General features: G+C 35.5%; 1 protein-coding gene across 1 annotated transcript in view; it reads right to left on the reverse strand.

Moving 5' to 3' along the window:
• The window catches only part of LOC111155577 (MAM and LDL receptor class A domain containing 1), a 757,926-nt gene that overhangs the window by 243,593 nt on the left and 496,254 nt on the right, over positions 1–18,079 (reverse strand). The window lies entirely within an intron of this gene.

The following is an 18,079-nucleotide window of genomic DNA, read 5'->3' on the forward strand; positions in this document are numbered from 1 at the left end:
ATTTTGTATGTATATATATATAAAAATATATACACGTGTGTATTATATACTTATATTATATATATATATATTTTTTAAGATTTATTAATTTAGAACACATGCAAGCGGGGGGAGCAGAGGGAGAGAATCTTCAAGCAGATCCACACTGAGGGCAGAGCTGGGGCTGATCTCATGAGATCATGCCATGAGGCGAACCCAAAAGTCACTGGCTTAACAGACTGAGCCATCCAGGTGCCCCAAACTCATATTCATTTGATGATTTACTCTTCAGTTTTTTCTCTAATCTCTTTGTTCCACTTTTCCATTGATAATTGTGTTCAGTTATAATTTTATTACTAGTTTAACTCTTTTTATTTAGCATCCTGCCTATTCTTTTTGTCATGCTTTCCTTTTTTCTATATCATAATCCCATTAGCAGATGGCCCCAACAAGCATAAATTTACACCAGCTTCTGCACTGTCCTTGAAGTTAAAGTGGTTCTAAAAATTTTGTATTAATTTGCTGTTTGGAGTTCTCACTCTTACATTCCATTCCATCCTATATGTGGTGTGGCACCATTTCATGGTTTTGGTTTCATGACGGTAGCTCCTGTTTTGTTTTTCCCAGGTCCCTAGACAGACAACAAATTATCTTTGAGGCTTTTCTGGAAAGGACCGGGCCTTATGCAAAGGTTTCATTGTCTACCTCTCCCATTCCCCCTACAGGATTAAAAAACCCAGTCTCCAGGTACTATACTCTATGGCCAGGTCCTCAAACCCTTTAGGCCACTGGGAAGTTAGCTTCCACCTATGATCTAGGTTTTGAATCCCTTCTTATGATCATAAGACTGGTAGATTTTTTTTCTTTCTTTAAATTTAGTTTAGAGTACTAATTTGCACTTTTCGAAGTATTTTTATATGTCTTAGTGAGTGGGAAGCATATCCCATGATATAATTTTGTCAGTTCTTCCATAGCCTAAATTTCAATATAAATTTAATATTTAAAAACTATTAATGTCTTAGACCATGTATTCTAAAGATAACCCAAAGAATGTCCCATAAAACATTTTCTCCCAATAGTTCTTTATTTAATATAAACATTACACTAATTGCATTTTGTTCAATGGTAGATCTATGCTTTAAAAAAGAATCTCTGAAATTGGCATATATGATTTTTTTTGTATCTTGTGTTCACTTAAAGGTAAACATATATCAGCATCTGAGGGCATCCATTGAAGCAGAAACATTAAGATGCATTTGTACTGTCTGGAAGAGGGAACTTTTCCATAAATATGGTTTCTTTTTACGGGTTAATATGTAGGTTTGCCTGGTCATTTGTCTGTTTTAACCTCTTGATTATCTTTGGATAGTTTTTATGGAAGGTATGTTTCAAAAATTTTATCATTCTAAGTAAGTTTACCTCTAGTGAGAACTGGTAGTGCTCAGCAATAAATATCGATTATTTTTTTAAAAGATTTTATTTATTTATTTGACAGACAGAGATCACAAGTAGGCAGAGAGGCAGGCAGAGAGAGAGAAAGGGAAGCAGTATCCCAGGACCCTGGGATCATGACCCGAACAGAAGGCAGAGGCTTTAACCCACTGAGCCACCCAGGCACCCCGTAAATACCGATTATTAATGGGCAGTCCAAATATGAGGACCAAGGTAATGATCTGAACCCCCATTCTTAGAAAAGCTCTGTGCCCTTAGGTAAGCCATTTAATGTTCATCTCTAAAAGGGAATACTGAAAATCAGTCTCCCATAAAAAGTACTAAATGTTTACATCTAGTGATGTTATCACCTTAGAATCTTGTATTCATTCATCCTAGAAACATGTATTAAGCCACTGTTGGACAACATGGTGGATATTGCAATAGTTCTTACCTTCAAAGAATTTATAACCTGGGGATAAAAATTTATTAGTAAAACAGTATGGGTAGCACTATAATTAAAGATATTTATGTGTTGCCCTCAGAAAGCAATAAAAAGTCCAAGCTTACAGTGTTGCATTAATAAATATTTAATGCAGTTCTTTCATTGATGGCCTTTCAAAGTGCCTGTCATCTCAGCTAGCCATTTAACCAATTAGAAAGATAGACTGGACCACGTGACTGAGACAAAGGTTCCTTTATGAATTTCCTTTATAAAACTCCTTTCTTCTCAGTTTCCTTAACAAGAAAGTTTGGCAACATATGGAAGGTTCGGGTCTATTTGAAGGAAGAGCAACATCTGGTGTAAAATAGAAAAAGGCTAAAACACATTTTGGAAGAGGATCATGCACCCCAAATCTTCCTTCGCAGGTGAACTGTTTATTTCACTTGAGCACTCTCCTGCTCTGTAAATGCAATCAGGGGCAAGTCTGCAAATGAAAGGAGATTTCAACACTGCTGACAACTTAATATCTCATGACCCATATTTTCAAACATCCGGAAATTAACAACACCTTCCATAGTTTCTATTCAGCAGAAGCATTTAAATCTTATGTTAGAAAAATTGTTAGGTTTTAAGAAGGTCAATGCACATATCAGGCAATTCTTAGCAAGACATCTGAAAATGTAACCTCAGTGGTCTCCGTGAAGGCAAAGTTCAGCTTGTGTCAAAATTATCAGAAGTGTTAGCAGAGTTAGTGGACCGTGTCTTGGCATACAGTGAGGGTTTAGGAACATACCCAAAAAAAAAAAAAAAAAAAAAAAAAGAGATTCAACTGGTGCACGCTAAAATCTCCTAAAGACTGATATTTTCATGTTTTTACACAAAAAGGTGATTTCATAAACTATTTCTAGGTTTGTATGAACGAAAAATATTGATATTTCTACTTTAGATCTGGACATATGTTAAATATCCAGTGTTCTTTATGGATTCTTCATATTCTTTAAGAACAATGGACTTCTGAACCCCAGGCAACATATCAAATCAGTGACTCAAAGGTTTCGACAGGAAAACATTATTAGAATGCCTGAGAAGGAAGGAAGGAGGAATAATAAGGAAATAAAACACCACCACCAACAAAACTCAGAATGCGATACTTTTATGCATGAAAGCTTTAGTGGTTTAGTGACTTGGAAGTGCTTACCATTTGTACCTCTTTTCTATTGATTATGTACCTCAAACAGGATGCTTGTTCAGCTATCTGGTGAGTTCCTGATTACCATTTTAAAAGAAGTATCAACCTTTTCCATTCTGGACTTCACTGTTGCCTCTGGTATGTGAAATACCTTCTTCCTTAGCTCCTTGGCTAAAGGAATCACATTCCTGGCCCTCTGACATTTCTTCACCTTCCTTCTCATCTTGGCTCCTTTTTAGGCCAAGCCTTTTAAATAATTAATTAATCAATCAATCAATTAAATTTTTTTTGAGAGAGAAAGAGAGCATGCATGTGAGTGGGGGAGGGACAGAAGGAGGGAGAGAATCTTAAGCAGGCTCCATGCTCAGCAAGGAGCCAGATACAGAGCCGGATCTTGGACCCTGAGATCCTGACCTGAGCTGAAGTCAAGAGTCTGATGCTTGACTGACTGAGCCACCCAGGCGCCTATGGCTAAGACTTTTAAATGTTAACAAAACAAACTGTGATTCTGCTTTACTTCTTTTTGTTCTTCTTTGGACATCATGGTTTTATGTGCCACCTTGGCCTGATGACCTGATATCTACATCCCAATCTGTATTTAGAATTTAGAAACCTACAATACATTTTTCTGTTGGATTTCTCTACAGCATATCAGACCCACTAAATATAACAAAAAATACACACATTCTTCTTTTGCCTACTTTATCTCTCCCACCTTCTTGCATTACTTATAAACCTCATAATGCCTACCTACATATGGTCGACAAACACACAGATTTTTCACCTATTTCTTGCCTATATTCATGTTTCTATGTTCTCATCCCAGAATCCTTAGCAAAAAATGACCTTGATTTTCTCAAGGTTGGTAAAACTGGTTTCAGGACATGGACTAAAAAAGAATGTGAGCAATTAATTACATCTATTATTGATCTCTCTTGGTCCTATTATAGATTGGATGGGCTATAGCAATGGCTAATAACACATGCAATAAAAAACAATCCATGTACGAAAATACATGGCCTTCTTAAAAATATAAGGTGCTAGAACCTCTCTGATTTTGGTACCATTTATGGGCTTTAATGAAGAATAAGAGATTCTAAAATGCTGAACAATCTAATTCAGACTTTTTAATTAGTCCATCCTATTATTTATGTAGTAAGGTTACTGCAGGACATTGTTATATAATTTTCAATTTATGTGCAAATTTCAGGGTCATACAATGATCAAGTTATGCTTTCGTGTGCAAAATGAATACAAACAAGTCTAGTCACAGTAAATATTATCTTTGACCCTTTCCATTGAACTCCCACATATTTGTAAGATGTATAAAATTTTATTTTGCACTGTATTGCCAATACACTATTTGAATCAGCTCTTCAGAATTTAAGAGGAGTACTATCGACTGAAGATGATTATTAAAACTGAGACTCAAAAAACACAGAACTACTTTGTAATTGTAAACAAATAATTTACAAAAGAAGAAAATTTAAAATATTTTTTAATATCTCCCTGAGTAAAATCTGTAACAACTGTGTGATCTGCTTAAATCAGTGGATCTTTTTGAGGCTCAGGTTCTTTCTCTGACAAATGGAGATACTGTAGGTCCTATACAAACTTGTGTGTGAAATTCAGATGAGATGATGTATGCAAAGTTTTTAGTATATGCTTGACACTTTGGTAAAAGTTCTGTTACTGTCAGTTCTTCCATTTTCTTCTGGGTTCTGGACTGCTTGCCCCTCAAAACCTTTCTTTATGTATAAAATGTGTTCTTCAAAGATTTAGCTAACATAAAATATATAAAGCTGATAAAAGTATTCTATTTATGGGGGCGCCTGGGTGGCTCAGTGGGCTAAAGCCTCTGACTTTGGCTCGGGTCATGATCCCAGAGTCCTGGGATCGAGCCCCACATCTGGCTCTCTGCTCAGCGGGGAGCCTGCTTCCTCCTCTCTCTCTCTCTCTCTCTCTGCCTGCCTCTCTGCCTACTTGTGATCTCTGTCAAATAAATAAACAAAAATCTTTAAAAAAAAAAAAACTATTCTATTTATGGATAATGGAAGTCCTAATTCATTCATCCTGGGCCAGCTTTCTTTCTACAACAAAACACTGCCTTCTGAAACATTAATAATATTTTATATTATCATTTACTTTCTGAACAGAGTTAGAAAACAAAACCAGTATTAACAAATAATAAAAATTGTTGATTTAGGCTAGGATCACTTTGCAAGGATTAAATCAATACATTTTCACAATAATCTAATTGTAAAGAAGAGGCAGGGTAGCTTACTGACTTGTCCCAGGTTATACAGCTGAGAAATAGTAGAGTTAAAATTCAAACTCAGATAATGATATGAAAGCCTATCATGTTATATAGTATCTAAGATCACTGCTTTTCTAATCAAAAAGAACAGAATCCTTGTTTTGGAGAGAATTAAAATTGAGAGAATATAATTAAAGTTTATGTTATAAAAATAAAATTAAATAAAGTTCATGTTCTACACTTTTAAGGAAATTTGAAAAATGATAAAATATTTAATGTTTTCTTTGAACACAACATAAAAATTTTAGACTCAAAACACCTGGATACTCACTGGATTCACTAAAAATCTCAACATAGTATTTTAATTGCTTAATATGTTTCATAAGTTAGTTTAAAGAGAAGCTCACCAAAGAGTACATTATTTCCTAAAGAATAAAGCAAGACTGACATCTTGGGAAAAGATGTACATTTTAAATACCCAACCTTTCAAAAATGGTATTATAATTTTTCATAATATATGTTATAGAACATTCTAAAACACCTTTATGTTACTATTATATTCTACATTTTTAAATATTATGGATGGAAAAACCACTTTTTGATTAGCATTTTGGGCAGTATGAGATTTTAGTCACCTTATTAAGATCATCTGAGAGGAAATACCTACATGTGTAATACAATATTGAAATGTTTTTAAATGCAAGAGTCTTCAAAGCCAGAGATGGAACGGATTCAGCCAACTGGAAATTTCTGTTGAAATCTGGAGACAACTTCATTGGCTTAGGGCCAGCCCAGGGCAGAGGATGTATTGGAGGCTCCCGTACAAAACTGGGACCCACAGGCTTATACCTGCTGCATAGAGTAAATGAGAAACCTGTCTCAGTGGCAGATGAATGTACATCCATATACGCAGATACGAACATGGATGTGTGTGTGTGTATTCGTATCCACATGAATCTAAAATTTCCATGGAATAAAAAAAGGCTAAAGTAGAGCCAAGGTGCTCCCATAAGAGACTATAGACTCCAGATAACAAAACTTACGCATAGCAAGATGGTGTGTGAGAAGAGGGTAGAGTAATAGACTACCGAAACATAAAAGACCTAGTCTGAGCCTCATGTGTTTAGAAATTTGATTTTTGACAGACCCGACATTCAGACTGGAAGGAAAACAAAGGACTAAATATATACATCATCAATCTTCGGGCTGAGCTATGGAGACATCAGAGAATACATAAAGATTTTACAGTGGAGATAAAGAATACAGTTTTAAGGAAATTGATTTTTAGATCTCCATTTCCAAATGCAAAGCTTCCTAAACTGATCTGCTTGAGAACCCACCCATGATCACTCTGGTTCTCCTTTGTGCACTTGCTTTACCAACACACTCCATACTTTGCAGAAGACAGACCTTTTCATCTTTCCTCTATCTGACATTCAGAGATATATATATGGCCAGGTTGTGACAGGAGAGATGTGGTATTTCTAGTGCATTTAATGCCTCACACTTTTTATCCCCTATCTTAAAAAAAAAAAAAAAAAAAAAAAAAAGACTCATCTAGATGGATTTTCATGAGATTGAAATAAAATAAAATTAGCATGAGGCCACTTTATCATACAATATTCTTTACTACAAATGCATTCATAACTAAAGCTACTTTTTGAAAATTAGGAAATTAGGAAAACTGGGGCACCTGGGTGGCTCAGTCGTTAAGCTCTGCCTTCGGCTCAGGTCATGATCCCAGGGTCCTGGGATCAAACCTGGCATCAGGTTCCCTGCTCAGCGGGAAGCCTACTTTTCCCTCTCCCACTTCCCCCACTTACGTTCCTGCTCTCACTCTTTCTGTCAAACGAATAAATAAAATCAAAAGAAAGAAAAAAAGAAGAAAGGGGAGGGTGGGAGGGGGAGGAAGAGAAGAAGGAAATTAGGAAAAGTGAAGTATAAATGTAAATAGGTTTGATATTCACAAGCTCTCATCCAAGTTGTCTTCGGAAGTTTGATACAAATTAGCACTGCTCACAGTGAAAGCTAGAGAAGCATATGCACCCACAGAAAAATGGCAGTCCTCAGTATACATTAGTAGCTATAAGTTAGAAGTTCAGCTCATCACCTCAGAAAACTGATTCTCTATAATGAAATCACTGTGCTTGATGAATAAATATGATGGCTGAAGCCACTGTTCAACAGACTGTGTCACAAATTATGGTAGATTAAAAAAAAAAAAACTATGCCTTAGAGCAAACAAAACTATGGTATTACTGAGAAGAAAAGAGACAAATGGCCAATAAGCACATGAAAAGATGTTCACCATCATAAATGCAAATTAGAGCAATACAAATCAAAACCCAAATGAGATACCACCTCATGCCCATTAGGATGTCTCCTATTAAAACAAAATAAAGAAAATAAATAAATAATAAATAAATAAATAATAAAATAAATAAATACAATAAAATAAATAATAAATCAAAATAATAAATAATAAAATAAATAAATGAAATAAATAAAAACAATAAAATAAATAAATAAAAAATAATGAAAATAACAAAGTTTGATGAAAATATGGAGAAACCAGAATGCTTATGTACTATTGGTAAGAATGTAAAATGGCACAGAGACCATGACAAACAGAATGGTGATCCTCAAAACACTAAAATATAATTACCATATGATCCGGCGAGTCCATTTTTAGGAAACTGAAATCAAGTATTCCAACAGGTATTTATACACTCATATTCTTACTATTCACCAGAGCGAAAAGGTGGAAGTTACCCAAGTGTACACTAACAAAGAACCCATAAACAAAATGTGGTATATACATACCACAGAATATAACTCAGCCTTAAGTAGGAAGGAAATTCTGATGTATGCTACAACATGGATGAACCCTCTGTGCTAAGTGAAGTAAGCAAATCACAAGTAAGTCTGGGTCCATCTAGATGAGGCACTTAGAGTAGTCAAATTCATAGAAACAGGAAGTAGAATGGTGGTTGCTATGGGCCGTGGGTAGGGGGTGGTGGGGAGAGGAGGTTTACCTGGTACAGAGTTCCAGTTTTATAAGATAAGGACTTCTTGGGTGGATGCCAGTGATGGTAGCACAACCATGTAAATATCTTAATGTCATTACACTACACACTTAAACACAATTAAAGTGGTACATTTTATGTTCTGTTTATTTTACCACAATTAAAAAAATTTAAAAAGGAAAAAAAAATGTTTGCTGATTGCCTACTAAGTGCTAGGTACTGTGCTAGGAGCCAGTGTTATGGCAAAGCCTGAGTTTATCTTCAGCTTAAATTTGGAAACATTTTTACTGAGGAACAAGTGTTGGATGCCTAAATGTTTTCCCTTTGATTTGCATGGACTGTGGGATGTTATCATTAAAATGGCAAACAGTATTGTTTAGGATATTAAGCTTGCATATGTTTTAAAGAAATATGTGAAGAATGTGGGACAAATTCACATTCTGTAAGTACTGCATTTACAACTGGGATGGGGATGTGTTTTTACACACTTAAACATGAATTTTAAAAAAGACAGGCTTATTATAATGACAGGTAAACCTGATTTAATCTGCCATTTTGACTATGAGAACTGTGGCAGACATTTTCAAATCAGTAAGTGAACTAAGTCTGCATCTCCAAAGGTTAGACATAAGTATGTCTGAATCATGTCTGAATAAGTTAAAATCACATTAACTTATTTTATCAAAAAGTAATTGACAAAGCTATATTAAAATTATTCATGTTTCAAATTTTCCACATCTTTAGGAGTATATTGAGTTAAACAAGGAGCCTTGAATTGGAAGCATAAAAAGATTTATTAGCGGTGATTCTCTAAGTCTTGATACGTAAATAATTCTTGGATACTGTTCCCAGAAACTGAGAGAATGAATGATTCTACCAACTGTACTGTAATAAATATTTTTGTAAGTCGGGTGGTTTCTAATTTGTTGCTTCCAAAATCTGAGGAGTGACTTAATTTTCTGAAGCTGGGTCAAAAAATAAATTTTAATTACACAGTAGTTTTTTTTTTATACAGTAGTTTTTAATTTACAACCTATTTTGACATATAATCCAGTTCAAACACTTGAGAGAAAATGCTATGACAAAACTCCCATCTTAGCAATTATCACAATCTTATATGAATGAGGCTTTTTAGCACTGAATTCTCTAAAAGCAAGTTTTAGAAATAGGATCAAATTTTTTAAAAAGATTTTATTTATTTATCTGAGAGAGAAGACGGTGAGCACATGAGAATGCATAAGTTGGGGGAGGGGCAGAGGGAGAGGGAGAAGCAGACTCCCTGCTTAGCTAGGAGCCTACACTGGCTCCATCCCAGGACCTAGAGATCAGGACCTGAGCCAAAGGCAGAAGCTTAACTGACTGAGCCACCCAGGGACCCCTGAATCAAATTATTTTTGAGCTAAGAAATAATCGCCCATGACTATATGAAACAACTGATGAAATTAATGTCACAGTTCTATGCCTAGTGAAGAACTTCACAACCATACAACTAGAAAAGAAGCAAGTCACCGAAAATGCACATTATTTTATAGTGTAATTCTATTTATATCAAGTACAAAAAACTGACCAAGCTAAATAACATTATTTAGTACCATCAACTGTACTACAATAAAAATAAATTCCAGAGGATGATTATCATAAAATGCAGGCCAGTGATTTTCTCCAGCAGAAAAGTGCACATAAAAAATTTCCAAAGTGTAGGGGCGCCTGGGTGGCTCAGTGGGTTAAGCCTCTGCCTTAGGCTCAGGTAATGGTCTCAGGGTCCTGGGATCGAGCCCCGCATCGGGCTCTCTGCTCAGCAGGGAGCCTGCTTCCCTTCCTCTCTCTCTCTGCCTACTTGTGATCTCTGTCTGTCACATAAATAAATAAAATCTTTAAAAAACAAAATTTCCAAAGAGTAGATAATGCTCTTAATTTGTGTATAGTAACCTGGGGGATCACTTTATTCTAATATTAAACTGAAAATATAATTTGAGATACTGTTTCATATGTGTAATAAGGGCTACATGTTAGAATTACATAAAGCTTGAAAAATTATGGATCCCAGAACCCCACACCCAGAGATAACAGTTTAATTGGTCTGGAAGGAGGCTTGGGTAGAGATATTATTTTAAGGTTATGATATTTAATATATACTGAGATAACAATCAATCAATGACTCAACTCATAAAAATATATCTAGGCATAAAACAGTCTTGGAAAGATGATCTCGAAATATACCAACAGTAGCAGATCAGTTAGTGAATAATAAAATGGTGAACTTCTTAATTTCATTTCTTTTGGGTTTTCTTTTTTTTTTAATAGTTCAACTAAGATATTTAGCTTTTGTATAGATTAAAAGAACCTTTAATACTTTGGACTATGCTTATACTTAAAGCAATTAAGAAAATGAAAACATCACCCTGCCAAATGTATTCCCATGAGTCCTTGATAATACGGATAATCACCTAATTCCATGTTTTAGTTTCCACCAGAGTAAGACAATTAAGAGAATTCTAATTAACCACTAAGAAATAACAACTGAAAAGAAACTAGGGTGTTCCCCCAGTGCACAGCACAACAAACTAAAAAATAAAATAGTAGATCACAACACTAGGAAAGTAAAATGTACCAGAATATTGTAAAGAAAACAACAATAATGTTATGGTGAATTGTTCTTGGTAGGGCACTTGGGAAAAAGAAACAACAAAAAATATAAAGCATAATTAAAGTTAACAAAAATCTCTATGGTGATGGAGAAGTATGGCACAAAGACACTTAAATATAAGCATTAAAATTAAAGATGAAAAACAGAAGAACATGAGACCCACATTTTTAATCTCAGAGTGTTTCTTAATGACAAAAGCAAACCTATAAAGTAAAACCTTCATTAAATTAAATTGAACAGAATTAAGTGAATGAAATGTTCTCAAAGTACTATAAACAGTATGAAATGACAATGAAAAGCAAGAAAATCGTATTTAGAATATATCTTAAAATAGAGGGTTTATATAGTTAGTGAAGAAAGAGCATGTCCAAATCAACATAAGAAAGCAAACAACTCAATAAAAATCTTTGGCAAGGAAACTAACGGGCAAGTCTCAAAAGAAGAAATGTGAATGTGAATAAGGACCACACTGGTTTAAAAAAGATTTAGCCTCATTATTGATAGTATATATAAATTAAAACACTATATCAACTAACCTACTAAATTAGGAAAGATTATGGAAAAGGGAAACAATCTTGATGGAAAAGCTTGGAGTTTAAGAAAGGGTTAAGAGGATATTATGGAGATTGGGAGGGGGGAGGATACGCCCAAGGATTGAAAGTTAACACACAGGCACCTTAGCAGAGAGTATGTAGAGAAACAGAGCAAAGAACTGGGTGCTCTGAAGAAGGGTGGGACAATATACCTTTATTTAGTTTTTAATTTTAGATTATTTGAGACAGAGAGAACACGAGTGTGTAAGCATGAGCAGGGGGAAGGGGAGAGGGAGAGAGAGAGAAATTCTCAGTCAAACTCCCTGCTGAACACAGAGCCTGTCTTGGGGCTCAGGGCTGGATCCCAGGATCTTGAGATTATGACCAGAGCCGAAATCAAGAGTTGGGTGGTTAACCGACTTAGTCACCCAGATGCCCAGACAATATACATTTAAAGTCATAATTCTGTATGTTCTTAGGCTGAGAAGTTGCCTAGCAGGAAACTGTGGTAGGCTATTTTTCCCTAAACAAATTTCCGCTATCTTCTTCCTTAGTTTTGAATAAACACATGGCCTGTATTTCTTTATAGTTTGAACACGGATTCAAAATTGGGTTAATTAGTCATAAATGAAATTGCTGTGCAAAAGAATCTTTTAAAGGACAGTTAGTATATGCTCTTTGCCTCTTTCTCTACCTTTTTTTTTTTCCTGTCAGCTGGAAGGTAGACATAATGACCAGCCCTAAAAGCACCCATCCTGAACTGTCATCTCCCCACAATTTTTTATACACCCTTCGACCACTGCTCTATTCCCACTGCATATTCTAGGTCAGTTCATTGCTTTTTACCTATGCCATTAGACTAGCCATCTACTGAAATAGTTGATTCATTTGTGTCCTATAATATTTGTTTGTAGAAAGTCTTATATTAATATTTGTTTAGTGAATGATACAACATCCTAAGAATACATTGTCAATGGACCCACACTAGACTTGTTTACCTCACTCCCTTCATCTGATGATTCCCTCTCATCCATATGGTTACCGAGCTTGGGTCCCAGTAGGCTTAGGAGTACAGTATGCCCCTGCCATCGGACTACAGTTCTGATGAAGGTCATCTGATCATTAATCTTGATCAATCAGAGTCCTCTACCAGAGAATTTAGAAATATAATGAGTTTCTGCTGCAATTGTTAGGGCTCTTAAATCATGAGGTGTACTCATGTTTTCTGCCTATGCATGGCGAAGCAGAGAAAGCTGGTTCCACAGAGGGAGGGAGTGAAAAAGATGTGCAGACATGCAGTTAAGAGACAAGAGGCACAGAAAGAGCATGGCTCAAGTTCCCTCTTCAATCTTGGTTTCAGAATCTTCTTGAAGCTGAACTGTGTTCCTGTTCTTGGCTTTCCTAAGATGCCTCCTATCCTTAAATAAACTCACTTTGTGTTTAATGCTATTGGCAATTAAACTAGACCTAATTAACCTAGAGACTTCCCAGAAATTATCATGAGAATGTATAAAGACCCAAAGACCAAAAAGTAAACTAGTGGAAAGAAATCCAAACCACACTTGGTTTCTTTTGCTGAGCTCCTTCCTGACCTTTGAGTCAACAATTTGAAACTTTGTATTTCCCAAATCTGCTGAGGCAACTTACCAGACAATTTGTGTGACTTATTTTGCTCAAATCCTTCAAGAACCCATTCTGTATTAAATATCTTTATCCCCTCCTTAAAAGAAATCATGCACGGGATACGTCTAGTTTGACCTTGGCACCCACGAATGTCCAGTAGTACTAGGTCCCTTCTACTATCTTGATTATTTCATAGGTAATCCATGTTTCTGTAGAACAATGAAGACTTTATGCAACTGACCAGGGGGGGGAATTAGGTCACTACAACACAGAAGTCGTGCTGATTCCTCTATGATGGTCTTCACTAAAATAATGCCTTGTGCTACCAAGTAAGGAAACCAACACAGCTGAGCAAGAGAGACAAGAAAATGCAGGGCTGTTCAGTATGCGTGTTAGGCAGTGTTCACTCTGCTTCTCCACATGTTTTCTTTTGCCAAGTACTTCTTTATCATACAGTTATTCCAGTCTTTGGGCACTTTCCCCTTGTCTCCATTATTAAACAACCTCACACATTTTTTAAACCACCCTTCCACCAAGATTTCTGGCTTCCCAACTTACCCCCTTTTTAGATACAGTAATATATTTTCTGAAAAGTTCCTCCATGAGGATTTTAAATTGTTTTATACTGTGCTAGTCTTTATTATTATTATTATATATAATATTACCATTATTATTATTGTTTATATTATTATTATTTATATTAGTAGTATTTACATTAGTTATCTATGCCTCACATGGCCTGCCCCAATCCTATTTTCTCACAAGCTCTTTCCTTGTGTGATTATTCAAAATATGAGGTTTTCCAGAAACTCACATATGCCTCAGTGTGTATGTGTTTGTGTGTTTCATCAAATATGATAAATAAGAAAGTTTGTTTCTAGCTTTGGCTTAATATTTGTACACGTACATATATATGCAAATTTTATTAAAATCTACTTATGTTTGATCCAACTGATAAAAATTTCTTGTGTGAAGTATACCTGTAGATTATATATGTTATATGTATTTCTACTAATGTTTCAAGACTGAAGAACACATCTTTCAACTGTGTAATGGAAAATTTTTAAAAAATAACATGAATATAAAATGGAAGTTTTGTCGATATGAATATTAATTTTGAATAGAAAATAATTATTAAGACATAGTTCAGTAAAAAATGAGGTTCCATATTGTCACAAATAGTTTGTGCAATGGTCTTCCCAACCAAGGTAACTGTGGAAATATTCACTGTAATTAAAACAAAAATTCTAATTAGAAACTAAACGAACTGAGGATAACGTTAGTATTCGAATTTATAGTAGCCTTCATTTGAACTTAGGGGTATTTCAAAGGCATTTAATCCTTACTGAAAGGTATGCTTCAGCAATTACTTTTCCTTAATATTATGAATGAATGAAGTTATATCATTGTGCTTAGATTATAATCAAGAATAATCACATTAACTATAATATTTAGTTTGTCACTGTGATATGATTATAATTATAGCTTTAAGTATGGACTTTTTTGACACTGGAACACTAATCTTATCAACTATATTGAAAGATAAAGTAATATCTGATATTTCCCAGGAATATAACAAATGATTTCTATATAACATTAAAGTAATTAGATGTATAATGGCTTTAATTTTTTAATTTGAAATAGCTGATTATGGATATAATAATCTCAACTGCATAGTTCTGTTTCTAAAAATATGGGCATGGGACCAAGAACAAGAATCGATGCCCTGATTTTACAAGAAGCAAATAACTTGGCTCTAAGCCTTATTGAAGAACAATGTTATTGGTTGACCGTGACAATGAAGCCTCTCTCCTGAGGCTTGTCTTCAATCAATTCAAGCAATAAAGCAAAGCGAAGACTATAGCTGGCAACAACTGAAAGCAGAGGGTTGAACCCACAAGGACTCTCCAACCCCTGGCTCTGAATTTTGTGTACTGTCAACTTCTTTCTCCTAACCACTTTCCCCACAAGGCTAGAGAAGGGTTGCTGAAAGCTCTTTCTTAACATAGAGTATTGGATTCTGAAAGATCGGTATCCTTCTCCCTTACATCTTCAGTTTGGAAAAAAATCTGCAAAGGATTGATAGCTTGGGTTGTGATTTCTTTTTTGTTCATTAATTAAGCAACAACAATCCTCATGAGGTAACCTCGAAGACAACAAATGTATTTGTTTCAATACATTTGACAACCCAGTGTCAAATACAACTTCATATATGTTTACTACAATTCTGTAATAGCTCTAGCTGTAAAAATATTCCCTCTGTAATATAGGGGATATGACACGTAACAAATAAACCCAAAATTTCAAAAACACCATTTCTGGAGGGTCACTTGCTATCCACATCTAAAATAAATTGGCAGAGGGACTTTTCTCTACCAATTCAGGGAAGACCAGGCAGGTGGAGACGCAACATCTGGAAAATAAGGCCTCCTCTACCACAGCATCAGAAGGGAGACCTGGAGGGTTGTCTTCCAGCATGTAAATGCTTCAACCTGCAAGTGATGCTTTACTTTCTCAGAGCGCACTGACCACATCTTTTCACATGGATCCACTTACCCAAAAGGGTCTGGGAAACATGGAAAGAAATGATGAGCATTGGGTGTTATACGCAACTAGTGAATTGTTGAACACTACATCAAAAAGTAATGATGTGGAGCACCTGGGTGGCTCAGTGGGTTAAAGCCTCTGCCTTTGGCTCAGGTCACGATCCCATGATCCTGGGATCGAGCCCCACATCAGGCTCTCTGCTCAGCGGGGAGCCTTCCCCGCCACCCCGCCTGCCTCTCTGCCTGCTTGTAATCTCTGTCTGTCAAATAAATTTAAAAAAAAAAACAACCTTAAAAAAAAACTACAACGTACTATATGTTGGCTAAATGAACATAATTAAGACAAATGAAAATGGATATTTTGTGAATAGTAAATAATATCTACAACGAAAAATGATAGGTTTAAAAAATTGTATTTTTTGTTCCTAAGTCCATGAACTGATATCACCACTCTTTTCCACTGATGAAGAATCAAAATTTTCGAATCAATAAAAATCAGTTGCCTCTCTTTGACTAAAAACCAAAGAGTATCACAATTTTAGCACTGCTACATGTTTTTATGGCTAACGATGGCTAAGGTTCTATGCTGTTAAGCATCAGTAAGGAAATATACCTAGCTGGTATTAGTTATTGCAACCTCTGGGTACCTCAATTTTCTGGAGTTTTACTGAGGATTAGATTAAATATGATGGTGATGATTATGATGATAATCATATGTTTAGCATTTATTGAGTAAAGAGTTTCTGTTTAAACCTCTTAGCATACGTTAATTTGTTAAATCTATAAAAGTAGGTCTGATTTTTACTGCCATAAAGATACGGAGGTAACAGAGTTGATAAGCATGTATTCAAGGTCACATGGCAAGTAAGTGGGAGCGACAAAATTGAAACCTAGGGAGACCAATTCCAGTCGGCCTGTTTAACTCCTGCACTGTGAGGAGATCCCCAATACAGAGCAGGCGTTTCTGATGACAAAGTTCTGAATGATGAGATTCACGGCTATCCCCTTACCCTTCATCCATCAATGTGCTATCCTGATAAATCTGCCTGGCTGGCCCAGCGGAACTCTTCACTGAGATGTCTGCATGGTTACCTCTTCTTTCATTTAAGGCTCTGCTCAACTATAACCTTCAAAGAGATTGTTTCTTACCACTCTAATCAAGGTAATGATTCTCCATCGCTTTTTCCCTGTATAATTCATGGCAACTATTACCCCATGACACAATATTACATATTACTTGGTTTATTATCTGCGTCTGCCACCAGAATGTAACTCAATGAAGGCAGAAACTTGCTCTGATCTGAATTTTAACACACATACCAAGATCTGAATAAATGGTTTCTATTAATCTACCTGTCATTCCTTCCTTCATTTCTTCCTTCCTTCCTTCCTTCCTTCCTTCCTTCCTTCCATCCATCCATCCATCTGGATTCATTCTTTATCTATCCTTATGATATACAGAGCTACAAATCATCTAACCATTAGTTATTAAAAATAAGTGGCTTTTAATTATTTCATAAGGGTGAGATACTCAATTACTATTATTTTTTTACTCACTGCCATCCTTTTTTTTTTTTTTCTTTTCTCCAACATATACTTTAAAATTATGTGAGGGGCGCCTGGGTGGCTCAGTGGGTTAAAGCCTCTGCTTTCGGCTCCTGTCGTGATCCCGTGGTCCTGGGATCGAGCCCCACATCGGGCTCTCTGCTCAGTAGGGAGCCTGCTTCCCTGCCCCTCTCTCTGCCTGCCTCTCTGACTACTTGTGATCTCTGTCAAATAAATAAAATCTTTAAATAATTTTTAATTAAAAAAAAGAAAATTATGTGAGATCTAAAAGCAACACTTGAAGCACTCATATATTGAGCAGAAGTACAGCTTTTCATCTGAACTAAGTGACAAAGGTTAAGTTTCGAAGGCAAACTCTACAGACTTCTGTTTATAGATTTATGTATTTGTGAACTTTATATAGAGTAATCACTGTTTTTGTGATCTCCCCAGTTCAATTTGAATCCAGAGTAATGCTGCACTGAAATCATTATCATCAAGCCACTATTTTTCACTCCAGATCAATTACTGTTTAAAGGATACTTAGGAGTCATACATACAGTTTTTGAGGGGAAAAATGAAAGGTGTGAAAGAGTAAGCCTTTTCAGTTTATGTGTGAAGACAATGCACCAGACAGCTAAAATTATAATGATGCTGGCCTCCCTTATTTTATCCCCAAACTATTTCCCTCTCTTCACATTTAGGATTATTTGGGAAGCATGATTATTTTGTTCTGTATGAATTTAGAGAAAGACAGAGTAGCTACTGTGCTACTGTCTACTTAGAAGATTTTACTGACTTCTGGAAGCATTTTCGACTCCCTAAATTATTCCTTCCTTTTCCCTAAACTCAAATCTA

This window comes from Enhydra lutris, unplaced genomic scaffold (assembly GCF_002288905.1).
Source record: "Enhydra lutris kenyoni isolate GAN:26980312 unplaced genomic scaffold, ASM228890v2 scaffoldscaffold42, whole genome shotgun sequence".
NCBI lineage: Eukaryota > Metazoa > Chordata > Mammalia > Carnivora > Mustelidae > Enhydra > Enhydra lutris.